Source organism: Suricata suricatta, chromosome 1, assembly GCF_006229205.1.
Source record: "Suricata suricatta isolate VVHF042 chromosome 1, meerkat_22Aug2017_6uvM2_HiC, whole genome shotgun sequence".
Taxonomy (NCBI): Eukaryota; Metazoa; Chordata; class Mammalia; order Carnivora; family Herpestidae; genus Suricata; species Suricata suricatta.
In genome coordinates this window covers 75,342,050-75,351,700 of record NC_043700.1, presented here as the reverse complement: position 1 = coordinate 75,351,700, position 9,651 = coordinate 75,342,050, and the positions used below count along the sequence as shown (strand labels likewise).

The following is a 9,651-nucleotide window of genomic DNA, read 5'->3' as shown; positions in this document are numbered from 1 at the left end:
CATTATCACACTGTTCAAGTGAAATTCCAGTGGTATTAATCATGGATTAAACTCTAGTTAATTAAACTCAACTACACCACCTTTTTTCCAAACCACAAATCTGAAACTTACTTGTTCTAAAGCAGCCAGGATATTGTTACCCTTGACACTACTCCAAGATGATGATGCATTCTTTCTTTGTGTGTGTGTGTGTGTGTGTGTGCCTCAATTAAGAAGTAATTAATCTATTTGCTTAGCTAATTTGAGATTTTTTTAAATCCCTAAATTGCAAGTTTTAAACCCAATTCTAATCTTTTTAGGACTAAGATATTTGGCCAAAATATGACTTCTTGGGAGTCAAAATAGAGAGCAGAATTGTATGCCATTTAAAGTCTTTGTGATACATGATCCACCTTTTTTCTGAATATCAAATCACTTACAAATAGTATTTTAATGATACCAGCTCAAATAAATTAGCTACTCATGTGCCACATGCTAAAAATATCTCCATCTCTACACCTTCCCATGCACACCTAGTAACATGTTGTTTACTTGCTTAACTTCAAAGAGCAGGAGACCATGATGGGTACAGATTTAATTAGCAAAAGGCTGGAACAGGAAAAGATTAAAATTCCTCAAGAAGATAATAACTGGAATAGACTCTGGTAATCAGACCCACACACTGGCTTCTAGAACACACACTCACCCACACAATGCACACACACAGACTGTTTAACTTTACTCAATAAAAACATATACAGCCTCTATAAAAATGTTTGGAAATAATTTTGATTAACAACTAGATTCATAATAGTTACATTAAAATGGATGGTCTTTTCTCACATCCCAATAGCTGTGTAATACTACAAATCATGCCAAGATACTACAAATATTTAAAACTTTACTATATTTTTAAAATTGTTTTTAATGTTTATTTTTGAGAGAGAGAGAGAGAGAGAGAGCGTGTGTGTGAGCGAGCACATAAGCAAGGGAAGGGTAGAAAGAAAGGGGAACAGAGGATCCAAAGTGGGCTCTGCACCAAGAGCAGAGAGCCCAATGTGGTGCTTGAATTCAAAACAGTGAGATCATGACCTGAGCCAAAGTCAGATGCTCAACTGACTGAGCCACCCAGGCGCCACTAATTTAACTGTATTTTTAACATCTTAGTTAATCTTCATAGTTTTGCTCAAAGATCATCAGCCTTTTGTGTTTCTAATACTTTACTGTCCCCTGCTTCATATTTCAAAAGAAAAAAATCTCTCCTTTCTCTAAATTCCCAGAACTTGTCAATATAAGTCTTTTTTATAATAATTTATCATCTTCTACCTAACATTAGAGTTAGTTATGTACACTTCTCACCTTTGCTAATCTGCAGCTGTCATGAGACTAGTGTGTGTGCCTACTGAGAGTCCACATAATTAAAATAAGGTACGTTACTAATTTGAAAATTCAAGATTTTTTTTAATCAAAGTTTTTACTCGATAGCAGAATCTGGGGCTAAATATATCCTGGTGCTTTCCAGATTTATACTTCCACTTGACTTCTCCCTATACATACATTTAAAACCATTAGGATTAGATCAACTCTTTTCCCCTTGCTCATTCAAAACTTTGCATTGAGAGCAACAATGAGGAGCAGAGAAATGAACACCAATTCTACTTCTTTTTTACATGTGATCTGCTATAATAACACTAAAATTAGACTTCACAGAGGAGAGAGAGAGAACGAGAGAGATTGATTCATACAGCCCCAAGTTATTTCCCTGAGGAATATAGACTTCTTTCCATTAGGTGATCAAATGCAAGAAGAAGGGGACAAGGGATTCTTTATACCAGAGATTTAATTGAAACAGCAAGGCATGACCTAGAGCAAAACAGCAATTAAAAGCCCAATGGACAGTTCCTACCCACTGCCCAGCAGCCAACAATTGCTCAGCTCCTGTCCCTTCATGGAAGCCTGACTTTTGATGCCATTGTCTAGGGAGTGACTGGTACTGTTCCAGAGGAGACAACTCCCTTGAAATCGTCTTGGTTCTTTTTAATTGCTTACAATTCAGTAACTTCTTATAATCTATAAAAATGCAGTGCATCATTTGGAATATTTCTTTAAAACATCTTTCAGGAAAAAAATAAAGAACTATTTTCACTTTTTTTTTCATATGAAAAAAGGTTCAGGACAAAACCATTACCTTCTTTAATAATAAAATATCATCAACAAAAGAATTTTTTAACAATTCAAAACTTTGTAGTAGGGACTAAATACACTCGTTATTTGCTATACACCAGGGTTGATTCTGTTGGTAGAATACTTTGTATACAAGGATTATATACAGATATACACATTCTCTCATTCCCTGTAGCTTTTTCAATGTCAAACATGTAGCAAGAATTCAAAGAAAGTAAGGCTAAAATCTATTTATTTAGGACTTCCAGCAATGTACTAGACTCTTTTTTACCCTTCCTTCTAGCTAGATTAGACTGGAACATATAATTAATCATTAGTTTGTAAATGTTCAGCAATAAAATAATTTTATTTGACTACTTTCCTGTTCAGGGAGGAAAAAGGCAGAATTTACTTAAGGGCATATGGTTTAAACCAGATCGCTCTTAATTCATCATAAGAACATACCTACTAGCCTCCAAAATATACAAGGATCTCACTAAACTCCATATGCGAGAAAAGAATAATCCAGTGAAGAAATGGGCAGAAGACCTGAGTAGATACTTCTCCAAAGAGGACATCCAGATGGCCAACAGGCACATGAAATGATGCTCAGCGTCGCTCATCATCAGGGAAATACTAATCAAAACCGCACTGAGATACCACCTCACACTGGTCAGAGTCACTGAAATGAACAAATCAAAACAATATCGATGCTGGCGAGGATATGGAGAAACAGGCACCCTCCTACACTATTGGTGGGAATGTAAATTGGTGCAGTCGCTCTGGAAAACAGTGTGGAGGCTTCTCAAAAAACTATCCATAGAACTCCCCTATAACCCAGCAATAACACTGCTAGGGATTTACCCAAAGAATACAGAAGTGCTGATGCATAGGAGCACATGTACCCCAATGTTCATAGTGGCACTTTCTACAATAGCCAAATCATGGAAAGAGCCTAAATGTCCATCACCTGATGAATGGATCAAGAAGATGTGGTATATATATATATATACAATGGAGTACTATATGGCAATGAGGAAGAATGAAATATGGCCATTTGTAGGAAAGTGGATGGACCTTGAGGGTGTCATGCTAAGCGAAATAAGTCAGGCAGAAAAGGATAGATACCATATGTTTGCATTCATAGCTCTAACAGGAGAGACCTGGCAGGGAACCATGGGGAGAGGAAGGGGGAAAGAGAACGGGGGAGGGAGGAGGGACACAGATCAAGGGAGACTACTGAATACTGAAAACGAACCATGGACTGAAGGAGGAGGGGGAGAGAGGGAAGGGGGTGATTGTCATGGTTGGGGACACTTGTGAGACGAAGCACTGGGTGTTACATGGAAACCAATTTGAAGATAAACTATTTAAAAAAATGGAAATTCAAAAAAAAACACACACCTACACATCTTTTATTATCAGGTGTGGGCTTTTTTTCCTAAGTAAATTGATAGTTAATCAATTATTTCTTCAATTAAGTATATTTATGCTTTAATTAAAAGAGATGGCAAAACATTGATTGATGACTATTTAGCTAGATTTGAGATGATGGGAGGAGAAAAAGAAGGGAAGAAGGGAGAAGAAGGAAATAAAAACAAAAGAAGGAAAACTAAATAATATTTATTAAACACTGAGCATTATGCTAGAAATGGTCACCTATTGTCCTTTTTTTTTTAAATACTGATACAGATACTGTGAAGGATGATTACGACTTCTCCCATTTTACAAGTAAGTCTGAAGAACCGAGATATTAAGTACTTGCCTAGAGCCATAGAACCAGTGATTCTAAGAACTGAGTTTGGAACCAAATTCATGTGTTGCAAAAGTATGCATACTTTCTCAATGTTTTAAGTTCATTTATTTATTTTGAGAGAGAGAGAGCTAGCATGAGTTGGATAGAGGCAGAGAGGGAGGGAGAGAGAATCTTATGCAGGCTCCACGCCATCAGCACAGAGCTCAACAGGGGACTAGAATTTATGAACCATGAGATCATGACCCAAGTAGTAATCCTTGCGCAGGGGCCATGCTAATCTTCTCTGTATCGTTCCAATTTTAGTATATGTGCTGTCAAAGCGAGCACCCCAAGTAGTAATCAAGAGTCAGATGAGTCACCAGACACTCCTACATTCTTTCTTTTGCACTCTGCTGTCTTGAACATTACCCAGTGAGACAGCATCAATAAAAAAATTTTAATCTAATTATATTGTTTAAATTGTTAAATAAGAGTTTTTGCCAACTGAAAGATCTCTAGTTCTAATTATTAATAACTAATAATTGAGTAATATTCTCCCCCAAGTTATTGTTTTTACTATAAATGGCAAAAGTAAATGTTGCCTTGACTTCTACACAATATATGACCCAAAACATTCCTGTAATTAAGAATGAAGTTCAATAGGGGCATTTGTGTCGCTCAGTTGGTTAAGCATCTGATTTCAGCTGAGGTCGTGATCTCACGGTTCACAAGTTCAAGCCCCACATCAGGCTCTGTGCTGACAGCTCAGAGCCTAGAGCCTACTTTGGATTCTGTCTCTCTCTCTCTCTCTGCCCCTCCTTGCTCTATTTCTCTCTCAAAAATAAAAAAATAAAATATAAAAAAAATAAAGTTCAATTAATACTGAATGGGTGCCAAGTGGAAAAGCTTAAATCACATATTGTCACATAAAAAAAACCAGAAGTCTGAAAAGATGACATCTTATCCTTTGCTCTTTAAAAATACCTTAAATATGCTGAAAACAATTTCAAATCGACTCTCTCTTGTATAAGACAGGAACAGAGCAGCAATATTGGAAACATGTAAGTGTTAACGAGCAAAGAAATTGAGGTGCCCATCTTGAATACCTTGGAGAAACACAAAGATTCACCACTATAAATTATTAACAGAATGAAATAAATGCATGAATAAAGTAAAGTTTCTGAATCCTTGGGTAGATCAATTTTAGATTAGTTCAAGAAGGGTCCTGGCATCTGTCTGATTGAATGGTTTAAAGAAAAACTTGAAGCCCTTCAACTAGTAGTTGTTTGGTTGTTGGTTATTGTAGGAAAACTAAATAATATTTATTAAACACTGAGCATTATGCTAGAAGTGTTTGTTTATTTTTAATTATATTGACAAATTATTCACATGGCTAAAATTTTTCAACTACCTAATCTAAAGCCTTGTGTTAGATTTGTTATTTTGCTGTGTCTTTTTGGTATGTCCATGGCGCTTCTAACAACAGAATCCCGCTTTCCTTTGGAAAGCCAATTTCTTGTAACTGAGGTGGGGTGAACCTGTCTGTAGCCACATGGTGATGCTAGGATCACAGTTGGCCAATCAGAATACTCCCTCTTTATTCCAACCATAATGACTAGATGAGTACATGACCTAATGAAAGTTGGCCAGAGTATTTGATCAGATTTGATATATGTAACCTTCTGACAGTCTTTCTTTCTTTTAATCAAAATTCAAAAGGATATATTTTTGGTTCTCCTTTTTCCTACCACATTGAGAACCTACCTGCCTGAGAAATAAACCAATAGGAAAGCAGGGCAAAACTATATAAAAACAAGTCCCATGGAGGTCATTTGAAATCCTGAATCTACCCATACCTCAAGCTGATCCATCCTTGGATGGATGACTACAGATTTCAAAAATTCTCCTTATTATGCTTAAGACACTTTGAGTTGGAGGTCTATTCTATCTTTTGCAACCAACAGATTCCTAACAAATAAAAGTGTGAGGTTGCTTTCTAAGTTGCTGTGAATTATTATGCAGTATCTTTTCTTACTTTTAGGCAACTATCAGGTAATATGAAGCAAGACCAAATGAAGAGTCACAATCATTAGAGATACCTCAATTTTATTTTCAACAATACTTCTGAGAGCCTGAAAAGAAAACCAATACTCAATTTAATTCAATTGTACTATCAAAGTAACTATGACATTCTACATAGACACTCAGCTAAGTTCATGCAAAAGCTTTCTGTATCATGAAATGTTAAAATTAAAAAAAAAAATCTTAGAGTGCCTCTTCCCTGTCCTCATTTTAGAGATAAGAAATATTAAGTAAATTGTCCAAAACCATACAGCTAGTTACTGAAGTCTGTATCCATAATCTAACAGAAATTATAAAATTATCCCTATTAACAGTATTCACATTATTCTGAGATGAAGCGACTGGAAAATTTAATAGAATATTATCATTTTTAAAATAGGAAATTAGCTTTATAAAGCACACAAGTGATTCTGCTTATTTATCCACTGGGGTAGCTCCATTAATTCTTCTGAAATGAGGACACACTAACTGAGCCAAAATTCCATTAAACATACACGAAGATTAATGACCTGAAGTGATCTCTCTGTAATGCTTTTTGTTCTCTTTACAAATAACTACCAGATAGAAAAGAATAAAAATAATGATAGTTTAATGGGAGCTAGTAAATTCTATTAGATATGACAGCTAAATTTTAATCTAAGTGAAAAAAATTTTGATATAAAAATATGGTTTTATTTTGGATAAGGATGGCCTACCATTCTTTTTCCAAGATGACAGGCCAGGTCTAATAATAACTAAGTTCCAGGAACCAGACAATATACATACAGAATTTGAACAAACAGCCTTTTTGTCCAAGTTATTAGATGTCCATGGGTTGGATCAGTAGACTGTTTTCTACACATCCTTTTTTTAAAAGGACAAATGGATCAAGAAGATGTGGTTTATATATACAATGGAATACTACATGGCAATGAGAAAGAATGAATTCTGGCCATTTGTAGCAACATGGATGAAACTTGAGTGTATTATGCTAACTGAAATGAGCCAGGCAGAGAAAGACAGATATCATATGTTTTCACTCATATGTGGATCAGGAGAAACTTAACAGAAGACCATGGGGGGAGTGGAAGGCGGGGGAAAACAGAGAGAAGGAAGCAAACCATAAGAGACCCTTAAATTCTGAGAACAGACTGAGGGTTGATAGGGGTGTGGAAAAGGGGAGGGTGTTGAGGAGGGCACTTGTTGGGATGAGCACTGCATGTTGTATAGAAACCAACTTGACAATAAACTATAATAAAAAATAAAATAAAAGTAGAGGATTCCTATTACTGCTCCAATAGACATAATTACTGTAATATGCTTAACCTGAATTTGTAGATTTTTAAACCAATTCTCTAATCTTCAGTCAAGAAGTCCTATTAAATCAAAAGTTAAGGGGCACCTGGGTAGTTCAGGTTCTCGTGGTTCGTGAGCTCAAGCCCTGCATCAGGCTCTGCTGGCAGCTCAAAGCCTGGAGCCTGCTTCAGATTCTGTGTCTCCTCTCTCTCTCTCTCTCCCCTTCTCCTGCTCATGCTCTATCTCTTTGTCTCTCAAAAATAAATAAACATTAAAAAAATTTTTTAATCAAAAGTCTTTCCCTTTGGAATTGTTATGTAATTACATAAAGTACATCTGTAGCCCTAGAAAGTGAACCAAGAAAGAAATTAGGTACACCCAAATTGGCCATGAAATGGCAGGAAAGTTCAATGGGAGGAAATGAAGGAAGTTCAATGGGATAAGGACAATTTTTAAACCTAAATTAATATTCATTTAAAAGCTTTTTTCCCAGCAATTTTTAATTTGTAAAATATTTTATTAAAAGATACTTAATATTATTAACACTTTGTCACAATCTATTTCTAGTAGGCCAACCAACTCAAAACCAACTCATGTACTGTTTTTACTTTATGTCTGCAAAAAGTAAATGCAATCTCATAATACAATGTTTTAATACATTCTTAATTCATCTCCAATGGCCAAACTTTGAAGGAGTAAAATGGTGAGCATATAGCCCATAGAATTAAAATGACAAAAGGTCTAAATAATTTTTTCAACCACAATCACACCATTTTTCTATATCATCAAGATACAATGATTAACTGGCATTTATAAAATGGCTAGATTAGGCTCTTTCCAATAGTTTCTCTTTCTTAAGGACTGGCTACAACACTCTGTAGCAGATAGGCAGGCATGAATGCTATCCCCACAAATCTGCCTGTCTTCCAATTTCCCTGCTTTGCCCTTTCCTTCCCAGCTGTCATACTAATGAATCCTCTCCTCTCTCTAGCTCCTATCTGGCCCTCTTTGCCCCGAATTTTCAGGAAGTTTACAAATACTATTCTTATCTTCAAAATACACACACAGACTTTTCCACACTTTTAAACCATCAACTCTCTCCTTACAGAATGATAAAATGATTTAGTTCACTGACTATTCTACTCACCAGTCAAGGAAAGTTGGCAAGTGGCTATTTCAATGTGCAGCATGTGCAGATTTGTCTTACATGGTTATTACCAATTATCTTCACACCTAGAACAACATGCAATAGCTACTTTTTGCATGCTTCCCAGGTCCCTGCATCTAGGAAAATTGTTTTGCCTCATTCCCACCCAGAGCCTTGATGAGGTAGCCTTCCAGGGTTCTGTCGGCATCGGGGTGCTTAGTGTAAACCAGACTCTTGGACAACTGCTAATTGTTCCACAGGGCCCTCAACTGCAAGCAACAAAGAGAGGACATTTTTATCAAAAGTTTGAAAGAGACCATGTGCTTTTCTCTCATTGGCAAAATGCTACTCGAAATCAGAGTACTAAAAGCTGAAGGCTTGCTGGTCCAGTGACTCTATTTAAATGTCAACATATTCATGTTGCTGTTTTGCTGCTGCCCTTCTCTCTCTTTTTAAGAGAAAGTTTTCCCACACACCGTAGTTTTAAAGTGCAAATAAATACAAGACCCAGTCACTGTTTGGATTCAGTGTTTTCACTTGGAACCAGTGCCTTACAGATTATGACATGCAGCACACAGAAAATGGGATTAGAAAAGGTGCTGTGGCCATAGGGTTGTCCTCGGGCTGTAGAAGGCAGGGAAAACCCTTCATTATTCTTCCCCTCAGAGTGAGGAAGCTCATGATAGCTATGTGTCACCTCTAATGTCATCGTCTCCCTCTCAGGCTTTGTCTCCCTGTCTCCTTCTTCCCTTCACTGTCTTTCCCCCTCCACCCCTCCTCCTCTCTCCCCTAGACTCCCAGGACCAAAGAAAGGCAGAAGAGCTGAAGAGTGGGTCCACCATTCCCTCATGAATTAATAACCATGCTCAGCCCCAGTGCAAGCCAGAAAGGACTTTTCAATTCCAAATAAGGTGTTCAGAATCTTTAAAAGATGTACATTTAAAGTTAAGGAATTTGGTTTTTATTACTGCTGTGAAATCTGTTCAAATATTTAGTTCTTAAAAAGGGGGGTTCAATCATTGTTATACAGATCAGTGTTAATGTCAGCTAATTTTTAAAAATACACAAAGAAAAGTTACAATGGAAATTAAAAAATCAGTTTCTATCCAATGCTTACAGTTAGAATGGAGGGTTACCAATACAGCTGTGCTACAGCCAAATTTCTAAGAGTTCGCTTTTTTCCATATACATAGAGGGGGAAACATGGTGTTGTTTGAAAATGTAACCAAATCTCCTAAATTAAGAAAGGGCCATGTAGGTTTTATCTAAA

At 36.4% G+C, this 9,651-nt stretch overlaps 1 non-coding gene across 1 annotated transcript; it reads right to left on the bottom strand.

Moving 5' to 3' along the window:
* Positions 1-4,114: 4,114 nt before the first annotated feature.
* On the bottom strand, positions 4,115-4,225 carry LOC115303285. Its single transcript, XR_003913974.1, has one exon. It is a non-coding gene; the product is annotated as a U6 spliceosomal RNA (small nuclear RNA).
* Positions 4,226-9,651: the final 5,426 nt, after the last annotated feature.